Source organism: Bos indicus, chromosome 10 (assembly GCF_029378745.1).
Source record: "Bos indicus isolate NIAB-ARS_2022 breed Sahiwal x Tharparkar chromosome 10, NIAB-ARS_B.indTharparkar_mat_pri_1.0, whole genome shotgun sequence".
Classification (NCBI taxonomy): domain Eukaryota; kingdom Metazoa; phylum Chordata; class Mammalia; order Artiodactyla; family Bovidae; genus Bos; species Bos indicus.
In genome coordinates, this window is record NC_091769.1 from 7071792 (window position 1) to 7085610 (window position 13819).

A 13819-nucleotide genomic window follows, 5' to 3' on the forward strand; every position below is an offset into this window, starting at 1 on the left:
TCTCACAAGGCAGTGCCCTCTGTGGGGTGGGCATTTGGATTTCAAATGGGACCTCCTCTTCACTGTGCCTGTTGAACTTCATTCTCCATTGAAGACTCTCTAGAAGTTAATCAGTAACATTCATTTTATTTCATCTCTTTTAGGAAACTTTCACATTTTTTTTACCTCAATCTTAAAAATAATAACAAAAACTTTTGACAAATGAAGTCTATACCTTTCTTTACTTCCTCTAAGTATGACTGAGCAACCATACATTTTATAGCCTGGAGCAGACAGACTTGGCTGAGGTCTGGGCGTATATTAAATATGAGGGTTGAGCAAGTCCTGCAACTGCTGAAGTCCTCAGTGCTTGCCTCTGGGCAATGGGGAGAATAAAACCTATTTCACAGTGGCACCAAGGCAGGATTTTGAGGGACGTCTTGACCTCCATGTCTCTTTCGATCAGCAATATCTCCATTCTTTGATGTAAATGATTTTCATACTTCCTCAGTCTTATGTACAGATACCTCTGCCTGTGAGCCAAATGGCAAGCCATTCTCCCACCCCTTTCCAATCCGACACCAACCCTAAGCCATTCCCATGTAGCAACATCAAAGTAGCCATTGCCGGGATGCTTAAATGAGTTAATGATGACAGAGCACTCAGCAAAGAGCCTGGCCCATGGTAAGTGCTCACTGAATGGTAGTTGTTATAACAATTATTATAGGGTGTCTTGTTTCCTCAGACTGACAACCATCATCAAACAGCATTTAATGTCAGGATGAAGAAGTCAGACACTCCAGTTTGATCCATGCTAACTAGGAGTGTGGCCTACGATTGAATTCCATTCAAATCAGCAGATGTGTGTTCACAGCTGGTTTTGTAAGAGACACAGGACTGTCTTCCTTTTCAGTGGGCTCTGGAGACAGCTGTGTGTGGGGAAGATCAGACAGGTTGAGGGGGCTCAATGACCAAAGCAGGTTTACGGTGCGCCTTCCCCACTTCTGCAGCTTCTGCTGGGCTTCCTGTCTGTTATCTCTTTAGCTGGCTCTAAGTTTGCCCTGTCCCACTCCTCTCCCTCCAACTCTGACCATTTGTTGGGGAAAAGGCTGAAGAACCCCGACTATGCAGAGCCAGGTGTTCAGCTGAAAGATCCTAAAACGAAGCTGCAATGAGAACCATATGCAGAATGAACAAATCATGAGTCCCCTGGGTCATCTAGGGAGCGGAGTCTCTGAGTCCCATTCCTAAAGAAACCTGGATTCATCCATGGGAGAGACAGTCTGTCCTTTTTCTGAGATCTGTGAGTGGGGTCAAGGATATTAGCCAAAGCCAGTGGGAACTGGGATCCAGAGCTCAGGGTCCGCTAATTCATTGTTGGTACCACATTTGTATTTGCTTAAAGGTACTGTGGAGCTCATGAAATTCACTGAATGGAAAAGACTGCTCCACCTTCACAACTGCCTTTCTTGCCCAGTTTCTTATCCACAGAAAGTGACTGAGAGCCTGTACACCTGCCCAGAGTTACTAATTCTTCTCATTAGCCTTGGAGGGAACTCCAAAAGCTCACAAGGAAAGCAGAACAGGGAGGAGGTTTTTATTAATCAAATGTATGTAAGTAGGCCCAGAAGAGATTGGGTAGGATGGCAGAGATGGAAAGCACCGGAAAATATTTTGAGGTTTCTCCCAACTCTGTAGCTCTAAAAAATATGTGGCCTCTCCAGAGGAGAGAGATTAGAGCAGCCAGGAGAAGTTAAGCATTAAGTAGTCTAGATATTTGGACTCTATGTGTAACTTCCACCCAGTGATCAAAAATAATACTCAGACCAAAAAGTTTGGAGAGGGAGGGACACTGAAGGGAAGGGCCTCAGAGGCCACTCATGTATCTGGATATTTACAAAGTCTGGTGGTACAACATGAGGTTGGTTCCAGCTGTGTAAAGAGAGGACCTTCCATTGGTTTAAAGGAATCTTACAGGAAGTCTCTAGAGGTCCAAACGCAAAGAAACTCATCCTTGTTGAGAAGGCTGGAGATAATGAGCATGAGGGTCTGAGAAGACAGCTTCTTCTGTGGACCTGTGGGCCACACCTCACAGCCTTGAAAGTGAAGTCGCTCAGTCGTTTCCGACTCTTTGCGACCTCGTGGACTATAGCCTACTAGACTCCTCCATCCATGGGATTCTCCAGGCAAGAATACTGGAGTGGGTTGCCATTTCCTTCTCCAGGAGATCTTCCCAACACAGGGATCAAGCCCGGGTCTCCCGCATTGCAGGCAGACGCTTTACCATCTGAGCCACCAGGGAAGCTCAAGTGTTTCTCTTCTAACTAGGCAGAAAGGCCCCACCAAGATTTCATCAAACCTGTTGCCTCTCGTCTGGGGAGAACTGACCCAGCGGCTCCCATTCACAGCAGTTCCATGACTTCAGAAGCAACGCACTGCTCTTCCAGCACTTTCTGCTGAATGTTCTCTTTCTCTCTCAAATATCCAGTTATGTAGGGACCCACTGCTTTCCCCTTTTGCTGAATTCAGCTGCGAATTCCTCATAGCAGGTTGGACTTTGGGCTGTTTGTGAAACTTTTACTCAACTTGGTAACTTGTCAAATAACCCTGCTGCTGCTAAGTCGCTTCAGTCGTGTCTGATTCTGTGCGACCCCATAGACGGCAGCCCACCAGGCTCCCGCGCCATTTTTTTTTTTTTTTTGGCCTGCGCAGTTTGAGGATCTTAGGTCCCCTACCAGAAAAGGAACCAGCAGGGACTGAAAGCTAGAGCCCAAACCACTGGACCCCCTGGGAATAGCCAAAGCTCCAATTTTAAACAGGACACGGCTATGAATTTTTCTCAAACGGCAGAATATTCCAGAGTGTACATCTTGGAGGTGCACGGTACAGACAGACAAAACACCTGTGCGCCCACCACGCAGTTCAAGAAAAAGGAAACTAGTCTTTGTAAGGAGACCACTGAGACTCGCAGAAGCGCGGAGCAGCCAGCAGCCTCTGTGCTGCCCCCCCAAAAAAAAAAAAAAAAGAAAGAAAAAGGAAACTGTCAAACTTTGAAAACCCTCAACCCACCGAAGGGAGGAACCACGGTCATGAATTTTGTGCCAGTCACTTGCTATTTTTTTTTCTTTTTCAACTTAACAGCAAAGTCTGTAACAGAAATCAAACTCAGACATACACAAAACATCTGAAACCCGGGTCTCCGCTCGGTGCGGCGTGTGAACGCCAGCCTGCCAGCCCGCCGCTTCGCCCCCTAGTGCTGACACAGGGGCGCTGCGTGGAGACAGCTTTCCCAAGCGGAGAGGCCGCCCACTTGCCTTATTTGCATACCCACCGTGCGCTGCACACCATACACGTTTAAAATTATAAAACTTCAAATTTTCTTTTACCTATGTGTTCTGAAATTAGACCGTTCTTTACAGAGTAATCTAGAAATTTTTGTTCAGGCACTGGCTCTCGGTGTTAGCTAGTCACTCTCACTGTTCTAGGAGTTTCTGTTACTCGTGCTGTGAATTGCAAGGCTGTAGGTTATACTCTGGTTTCTCTTCAGACCGTATAAATCTTTCGCCTTTTACTAAAGATTTCCGTGGAGAGAAACAACTCTGAGTCTAAAACTAATTTTTTGAGGCCTTGTTTTCACAAGGCTACTTATATTGGTTAATGAAAGGCTTGTTGGGTTTGGTTAGAAAAGTGTTTGTACCTATGATGGTGCAATCCAGATTTGATATCTCAAGGGGAAAAATCTGCTGGAGAAAAAAATGCTAAGTCACTTCAGTACTCTTATCTGAAAATCCCAAGTGAAAATTCTTGTAGGTTACAATCCACGGGGTTGCAAGCAAAGAGTAAAACACCACTGAGCCGCTTATGGAAGTAAGGCTGTTAAACTGTATATTTTTCTGTTGGTTTTGGGGGAGTATAGTGTAATCCCCGGTTATTAAAGTGAGAATTGTATACATGTTATCTTTAACTCAGTCAGTTTGTTTTGTCGATGAGTTAGTACTTCGCATCAAGTGGCCAAATTATTGGAATTTCAGTTTTAGCGCCAGTCCTTCCAGGGTAAATTCAGGACTGATTTTTTTTAACATTGAATGGTTAGATTTTCTTATTAACAGACTCTCAAGAGCCTTTCTCAACACATTAGTTAAAAAACATCAGTTTTCCAGTGCTTAGCTTTCTTATATAGTTTAGTTCTCACATCCATACATGATTATTGGGAAAAGCATATGTTTGACTAGATGGACCTTTGTTGGCAAGGTTAGTGTCTCTGCTTTGTAATATGTTATATGTTTTCTTCCAAGGAGCGAGCGTCTTTTAATTTCATGGCTGCAGTCACCATCTGCAGCGAATTTGGAGCCCACCCCCCGCACCCCAACATTTTTGGACTGCTTCCCCATATATTTGCTCTGAAGTGATGGGACCAGAAGCCATGATCTTAGTTTTGTGAATGTTTTTTTTTTTTTTTTTTTTCTGAATGTTGTTTTAAGCCAACTTTTTCACTCTCCTCTTTCACTTTCATCAAGAGGCTCTTTAATTCTTCCTCACTTTCTGCCATAAGGGTGGTGTCATCTGCATATCTGAGGTTATTGATATTTCTCCCGGCAATCTTGATTCCAGCTTGTGCTTCTTCCAGCCCAGCGTTTCTCATGATGTACTCTGCATATAAGTTAAATAAGCAGGGTGATAACATACATCCTTGACCTACTCCTTTCCTGATTTGGAAACAGTCTGTTGCTCCATGTCTAACTGGTGCCTCTTGACCTGCATACAGATTTCTCAGGAGGCAGGTAAGGTGGTCTGGTATTCCCATCTCTTGATGAATTTTTCCATAGTTCATTGTGATCCACAGTCAAAGGCTTTGGCATAGTCAATAAGGTCGAAGTAGATGTTTTTCTGGAACTCTCTTGCTTTTTCGATGATCCAATGGATGTGGGCAATTTGATCTCTGGTTCCTCTGCCTTTTCTAAATCCAGCTTTTCTAATCACAAGTGATTAATGAGAAAGCGTATGTTTGTTTTCCTTATTTGAATACCAGACCACCTGACCTGCCTCTTGAGAAATCTATATGCAGGTCAAGAAGCAACAGTTAGAACTGCACATGGAACAACAGACTGGTTCCAAATAGGAAAAGGAGTACGCCAAGGCTGTATATTGTCACCCTGCTTATTTAACTTATATGCAGAGTACATCATGAGAAACGCTGGGCTGGAAGAAGCACAAGCTGGAATCAAGATTGCTGGGAGAAATATCAATAACCTCAGATATGCAGATGACACCACCCTTATGGCAGAAAGCGAAGAGGAACTCAAAAGCCTCTTGATGAAAGTGAAAGAGAAGAGTGAAAAAGTTGGCTTAAAGCTCAACATTCAGAAAACGAAGATCATGGCATCTGGTCCCATCACTTCATGGCAAATAGATGGGGAAACAGTGCCAGACTATTTTTGGGGGCTCCAAAATCACTGCAGATGGTGATTGCAGCCGTGAAATTAAAAGACTCTTACTCCTTGGAAGGAAAGTTATGACCAACCTAGATAGCATATTGAAAAGCAGAGACATTACTTTGCCGACAAAGGTCCGTCTAGTCAAGGCTGTGGTTTTTCCAGTGGTCATGTATGGATGTGAGAGTTGGACTGTGAAGAAAGCTAAACGCTGAAGAATTGATGCTTTTGAACTCTGGTGTTGGAGAAGAGTCTTGAGAGTACCTTGGACTGCAAGGAGATCCAACCAGTCCATCCTAAAGGAGATCAGTCCTGGGTGTTCATTGGGAGGTCTGATGCTAAAGCGGAAACTCCAATACTTTGGCTACCTCATACAAAGAGTTGACTCATTGGGAAAGATCCTGATGGGGATTGGGGTCAGGAGAAGAAGGGGATGACAGATGGCTGGATGGCATCACCAACTCGATGGACATGAGTCTGAGTAAACTCCGGGAGTCGGTGATAGACAGGGAGGCCTGGTGTGCTGTGATTCATGGGGTCGTAAAGAGTCGGACATGACTGAGCGACTGAACTGAGCTGAACTCAATCTTTCTTGATGAGCAGTTAGTTATGTGTGAAGTTGATGGGGATTTTGATTATTTTAGGGGCTGGTTAGTTAAATAATTTCAGAAAGAAAACGTGGTTATTGTTTTTTTTTTTTTGTATCAAGTTTGAAGTCCAGGGTGTATTTTATGATTGAAATGCTTTAATTGGGACTGTTTTGTTTTTAAAATGCTCAACCAGATTGTAACTAAAAAGAAGCCAGCTCAAAGTATAATAGACTATAGATCTTATTCTCCCTTCATGGCTTTAGGGCTGGATTGTCTGTTTTACTTATTACAGGTTTGGTTATTAGAATAATGTTTTTCTTGTTGAGACTGTGTAAGGCTTTCTTTCCCTAAGAATGAAATGGAGTCACAGATTTCTTAGGGCAGGCAGGTGTAATAATTTGTCCCCAAAGCGAGTGTACCCATTTATACTTCTGCCAATCACCTATGCATATTCCCATTGTTTCTCAGCCTTACTGGGCCTTGGTATATTCAGGTTTTAAATTTCGCCATCTGGTAGTCAAAAAGTTATTATATCTTAGTTTTAAGGTACATTTCTTTAATTACTAATGAGGTTGAACATCTTTTTAAAGACGTTTTGGGCATTCATGGTATCTCTTCCATGAAATGCATGTGCTTGTCTTTTGCTGCAATGTCATTTTCTAAGTGGTTGTAGTTTTTGATACAGACTCTAGAGACTATTTTTTAAGTAAGACTTTGGTTTTTATTTATTTATGGCTGCACTGGGTCTTCATTGCCACTCGGGCTTTCCCTAGTTGCTGCGAGCAGCGGGCTACTCTCCTGTTGCAGCTTCTGATTGCGGTGGCTTCTCTCGTTGCAGAGCACTGACTTCAGGCACGCTGGCTTCAGATGTTGTGAATTGCAGGCTCTAGAGCACAGACTCAGTAGTTGTGGCACACAAGCTTAGTTGCCCCATGGCAGGTGGGATCTTCCCAGACCAGGGATGGAACCTGAGCCCCTGCACATTCTTAACCACTGGGTCACCAGGGACGTCCTCCAGAGTCTAAATACATACTCTTTGCTGGTTATGTGGTGCAATTTCCTTCTCCCAGTTTAAGGCTTCCCTGTCCAACTTTTTTAGTCTCTTCTGGCGAACTGGTCTAAATTTTAATATTGTCAGATTGATCTTATTTTAAAAAATTGTATTCTGATTTTGTGCTTTTGTGTGTGTTTAATAATTCTTTGCCTCGTTATTAAATTCTATATCTTCATATTATATATATATATATATATATAATTTTTTTCTCTTTTCTTTTTGGCCATACTGCACAGTATGCAGAACTTCCTCTGTGTGCTGTGCTTCGTTGCTCAGTCATGTCCAGAGCCTTGTGACCCATGGGCTATAGCCCGCCAGACTCCTCTGTCCATAGAGATTCTCCAGGCAAGAATACTGGAGTAGTTTGCCATGCCCTCCTCCAGGGGATCATCCCAACCCAGGGATTGAACCCAGGCCTCCCGCAGTGCAGGCAGATTCTTTACCATCTGAGCCACCAGGGCAGTACAGAACTTTCTCTACCAGGAATTAAACCTGTGCCCCCTGCAGTGGAGGTGGGGAGTCAACCGCTGGACCACAAAGGAAGTTCTGTATCTTTTAAAGTTATGCTTTTCATATTTAAGTTCTTGATTCATCTGGAACTGAATTTTTGTGCAGTAAGTCCTCTACATATGAACCTTCACATTGTGAACTCTCAAAGAGGCAAATGTGTGTTCACATGTCCAGTCACATACGCTGACTCACGTGTCTGGCGTACATTGTCATGTGTGTGCATCCTCTACAAATGGTTGTGCTTTTGTGTACCTTACTGAATAGTGCTATGTAGAGTACAGTAGTACGGTAGCTTTATTTCAGCCCAGGATGTCCAGAAGCAAATGTAACAGCAGTGGTGATGTAGCCGAAACTAGTATACTTTTCATGGTACTATATTGTGAGATTAAAAATGTTTTCTTTATTTTTTGTTTTGTTATGTATTATTCATGTGAAAAATGTTATAAACCTATATGCTACTGCTGCTGCTAAGTCACTTCAGTTGTACAGTACTATATAGCCAACTGTGTTATTGGGTACCTAGGCTAACTTTGCGGGACTTATGAACAAACTGGACTTAAACGAATGTGCTCTCAGAATGGAACTCATTTGTATGTGAGGGACTTATATGGTGTGAAGTGCGGGTCACTTTTATTTCTGACAATCACCCAGCACTGTTTATTTATTGCTGTCTCTTCCCCACTGATCTGCAGTGACAGCTCTGACAGACATCAGCTTTCCTTGCAAGAGTGGGAATGTTTCTGTGCTCACTGTTTTTTTCTTCAAACCACTCTACTGTGGTGTGATTGACCTACAAAAAGCTGCACATGTTTAAGGTGTACAACCTGATGAGTCTGGAGTTAAGTACAGACCCGTGAAATCGTTACCACAATCAACGTTGTAAACACTCTGGGCTCTCCATTCTGTTCCGTGGGTCCAACTTATCTATCCCTGAGCTAATATCACACATCTTAATTCCTGTGGATTTATAATAAGACGTGAAAGTGGTAGGCTTAATCCCTCTCTTTGGTTTTCTTTTCAGGAGTAACTTGGCTATCCTTTGTTCTTCCAAATATGTTTAGAATAGCCTTCTGATTTCCATGAAAATTCCTACTGGGGATTTCCCTGGTGGTCCCATGGTTAAGACTTCTGCCAATGCAAGGAAGGGATGCAGGTTTCTATCCTTGGCCGTAAGCTAAGATCCCACATACCTCATGGCAAAAAAAAAAAAAAGGTAAAACAGAAGCCATATTATAACAAATTCAATAAAGACAAAAAATGGTCAACATTAAAAAAAAATCTTAAAAAAAAAAAAGAAAATCCTATGGGATCTGAATTTATTTATTTAATTAAATACGTTATTTATTTTTGGCCATACTGCCTGGCATGTGAGATCTTAGTTCCCCAACCAGGGACGAAGCCCCAGCCCTTGGCAGTGAAAGCATGGAGTCCTAACCACTGGACCACCCAGGAGTTTTCATAATTTGAATTTACTATCTAACTACATAATTTTTTTAAAACTCCTTTTCTGATATTTTTTCTCTTTTATTATTGAACAGTTAACATATACAACGTTGATCTTATATAATATGAAGTAGAAATGATAGTGGACCTCTTTTTCTTACGCCTGATCTTAAAGAAATGCTTTTAAATATTTCTGCATTGAATATGATGTTTATTTTAAGTATTAGATAACTTTTATCGAGTATTTGCTTATACTCTCTGTTTACTTAAGTTTTGCTGCATCTATTAGGATGATCATGTGCTTTCTTCTTTTAAATTGTTAATGTGGTGAGTGACATTGATTTCCAAATGTTGAGCCAATTTTGCATTTCTGGGATAAATTTGTCTTAGGCTGCTATGACAAAACACTATAAACCGGGTGACAGCTGAGACTTCTTTCTCACAGCTTGGGAGGTTGTAAGTCCGGAATCAGGATGCCAGCACGGGGCTGGTTCTGGTAAGGGTCGTCCTCCAGGTTGCAGACTGTTGACTTCTTGTATCCTCACAGGGCAGAAAAGAGAGCCAGCTAGCGCTCTGGCCTCCTCTTATTTATAAGGGCACTAATCCCATCCGTGAGGACTCTACCCTCATGGCCTAATTACTCTCAAAGTCCCTGTCTCCTAATTCATCTCACTGGGTTTAGGGTTTCAACATATGAACTTGGTGGGAGGGGACACAGACTTTCAGCCCACTGGAAAACCCAACTTGGTTATATTATTAATTTATTTTAATTTTTATTGCTTTTTAAATTTGTATTTAATTTTTATTGCTTTACAATGTTGTATTAGTTTCTACCCTACAGTAAAGGGAATCACTATACATGTGTATATATATATATTTTTTTGTTGTTCAGTTGCTCAGTTATGTCTGACTCTTTGTGACCCCATGGACTGCAGCACGCAAGGCTTCCCTGCTACTGATGCTAAGTCACTTTAGTCGTGTCCGACTCTGTGCTACCCCGTAGATGGCAGCCCACCGGGCTCCCCCGTCCCTGGGATTCTCCAGGCAAGGAGTGGGTTGCCATTTCCTTCTCCAATGCATGAAAGTAAAAAGTGAAAGTGAAGTTGCTCAGTCGTGTCCAACTCTTCGCGACCCCATGGACTGCAGCCTACCAGGCTCCTCCGTCCATGGGATTTTCCAGGCAAGAGTACTGGAGTGGGGTGCCATTGCCTTCTCCGCAAATAACCCTGCAGTAAACTTAAAAATGAAAAATAATTTTAATGAATAACTGCAACACCTTAGACTTATTCATGTGCAAACAATTTAAATGCATTGAATTAAGACATATTAGGTTAAGTACACATTAAGCTAACACAGGAAAAAAAAAAAGGAACAGAAACTCTGAACCATTCTCATTTTTGCTAATTAAGAAAGGGATTTAGGATACTGAGTTGTGGTTGTCTGGGGTCTGAAGCCTGAGGTGCTGACACCAGGCTCCACAGTCCTCCAGGCAGAAAATCTCCCTGCCTTACAGTGAGGACCGTCTCCGTTCTTGGAGACAGCTGCACTGGGTAGAGGCCCATTCGAACATAATTTAAAAGGGTTGGGTGGTTAAAAATATGAAAGTAGACACAATAAACTATATTAAAAAAAAAACTCACGTTTTCAAACTTCTTATTTTGCTTAGAATATGTACTAGAGATGGGAGAAAAGATTTGTATCTCATTTTACTGTCAGCTGGTCTTTCTTTATGCTACCTTTTGATACGTTTATAAGATACAGACTACTTTAAATGTCCTTATTTTGTGTAATTTGGCTTTCACTTTTTTTTTTTTTGTTTTTGATGATAACATTTTTTAAAGAGCATCCAAAGTTCGAAGCAATGGCTGTTTTGTTAGGGAGGAAAAATGTTTTATCTTTGATAACCTCCCACTTATCAGACTAGACTTTCTCTGTGGGTGGGTCCTCTGTCACTTTGTTTAACCATGCAGAAATGCAAGACTTTGTAGCAACCAAGGATAACATAGTAAGGCCATTTTAAGGTTGAACAGACTCCTAATATTTCCAGCAGTGTTTTTCCCCAGATTGCTAAATATGTATTAGTGAGAATTCTTTCTGTTATGAGTGACAAAAATCCAGTTTAATCTGGAAAAAACATTGAAGGTAGTTTATGAACTCCTAACTAAAGAGTTTGAGGGTGTATCTCGCTGGCTGCAGGCATGGCTAGATTCAGCTCCCGCCCAACTCTTGGCTGTTTCTGTTGGCATTTTTACAAAAGTATTTGTTTATTTGGCTGTGCCGGGTCTTATTTGCAGTATGTGAGATCTTTACTTGCAGCATGTGAACTCTTAGTTGTGGTATGTGGGGTCTAGTTCCCTGACCAGAGATGGAACCCGGGCTCCCTGCACTGGGAGCATGGAGTCTTAGTCACTGGACCACAAGGGAAGTCCCTCTGTGGGCATTACTGATAAGCATACTCTCCACATAGTGGGAAGGATGGCTGCTAGCAGCCTCAAGTCTAAATTCTTATGAATAGTGTTATGGATTTTGATTCATAAGAAAGAAAATTTCTCCCTCATCAAATATTCATCAAATATATAAATATTTATATTTATCATCAAATATATAAATCACAATAATTCTGTTTGGCCCTGCCTGAAACATGTGCCCAATCCTGAACCAATTCCTGTGACCATGGGTTATATGATCGTGGCAGGTAAAGCCTGGCCATTGACAGCAGTAAATGGGCTCAATTAATGGTTGTGTGTGTGTGTGTGTGTGTTGGCAGGGAGAGGGGCAGGGGAGCGGTTCTCCCAAGGAAAAGCAAAGACACAAGCAGCAAATGTCCACGCGCAGACAGAACACCATCACGTGTTCTTCATGCCCTTTGTGCATAAAGGGCTAACAAATCACCTTTCCTTTCTGCATGAGAATTTAAACCTTAGTTAACTTTCTGGCTCTGTGTCTCTACAAACAAAAGTACAATATTAACTCTTACTAAGCAGCATTGCTTATGATAAAAATGATTCCTGATCGGTAAGCTGCATCTGGACTTGGAGGAACTACAGATGAATTGTGAATGCCAGAGGAGAAACCATACTTTGGGCATCTCTGAGTTCAGTGACTTCTTTTCTTCTGTTCCAGGGCATTAGCCACCATTTCTTATCACCTGCCTCCCCAACCACAGGCACAAACTCAAACTGAGTTACGTACCCCCACATATCACCAATTTGGTTATTGCATTTCATTACAATCACTTGCATATTTGCTCATCTTCCTTAATGGACTCTGAGCTTCCTGAGGATAGGGTGTCATATTCTTTTATCTTGGCCACTTTTGCTTAGGACAATATCTAAGATATATATATATATATATATATATATATATAAATGCTTAATAATTGTTAACAGTTGTTGAATAAATGAGTGACTAATTTGTAAGAATGTGTGACTAAATGTTTTCATCTAATATATAATCAGCGTTTCTCATCTTTCTTTTTGTGATTGGTTTATATGGACCTTTGTTGGCGCTCTCTGCAGGTATTTGTATAAGCTGGACACAATCATTCTGTCATTTCCCAAAAGCTGTTGATGGCTCATGGGGCTTCCCAGGTGGCTCAGTGGTAAAGAATCCACCTGCCAAGTAGGAGATGAACCCTGGGTGGGGAAGATCCCCTGGAGAAGAAATGGCAACCTATTCCAATAATTGCCTGGGAAATCCCATGGATAGAGGAGCCTGGTGGGCTATAGTCCATGGATTCAAACAGAGTTGGCCATGACTTACTGACTAAACACCAGTTTGTGGCTCAAGACTCTCTAGAGCTTTATCTCCAATTATGGATCTAATCTCACAAGCAGCAAAAGTGGGCACCAAGCATTCTCTGTCTTTTTGCTTTGTCCTTTCTTGGTGATTCAATGAGGACAGGATTTCAGACTTTGAAGGGCTAGAGATATAGGTCTAATTGGCAACATATTTGGCTCAAAAATATAAATAAGGTGAATTTTTGGTGCCTGTTTGTTACTCTGGCATGTATAGAGTCCCATAGGACTGATCCATACATACTTTTCTGGAAGCCATTTACTATTTTAGCACTTTTCCTTCCTTTTTCTTTGAGTTGTTGGAGAATCATGAGCTATTATCTCAAGCAAACAGTAAGCATTACTTTTTATTATCTTACATTAGCAGGAGATCAGATAACAAATCTCAGATTCAGGGAACTTCTTATAAAGAGTCTTGTGTCTTGCTTTTAACATTTCAAACATCTTGCTAAGCTTTTGGTTAACAACATAGCAGGCCAATTGGTGAATGTTTTCTTTAGTTGACGAAAATACTTCTGCTGCCCACCAAGTTGGCCACCCCAACTTGTTTTCCTGCTTTTAAATACCTCAGGTTAGAAAATTGAGTTTTTCTATAGGTGTTTCACTGTTCTTTCAATAGCCAAATGACGTTTTGGCTATCGAAAATGCAATCTCCCTTTGCAATGTGAAGATTTGGAGAAACTACCATAATCAGAAGATTCTACCCTTGAACTTTCCTCCCTAACAAATCACACCTAAACATCTCTCTTAAGCTGTACTCTCTGGATAATTCCTAATTTCTCCATCCTACATCATACAGACCTGTTCTCAAGAGTTTTCCTGTTGATCCTTAGTGAATGTCAAAGAGAAGTATATGAGCAGGCATCTGAGCCACCAGGGAAACCCCATTAACAAGCAGGGAGGGCCTGGAAAGAAGCAGTTGATACAATGTCATGTCTCAAGACAACACTTGTCATGTCAAGACTTCCCTGGTGGCTCAGATGGTAAAGTGTCTGCCTACAATGCAGAAGACCC

The 13819-nt window shown here is 41.7% G+C and overlaps 1 protein-coding gene and 1 non-coding gene across 2 annotated transcripts in view; both read left to right on the forward strand.

Annotated features, from left to right (window-relative positions):
• Window positions 1–13819, forward strand: part of ANKDD1B (ankyrin repeat and death domain containing 1B) — a 73880-nt gene that overhangs the window by 18836 nt on the left and 41225 nt on the right.
• On the forward strand, window positions 3507–3622 carry LOC139185529 (U5 spliceosomal RNA). The gene has a single exon (XR_011569103.1). It is a non-coding gene; the product is annotated as a U5 spliceosomal RNA (small nuclear RNA).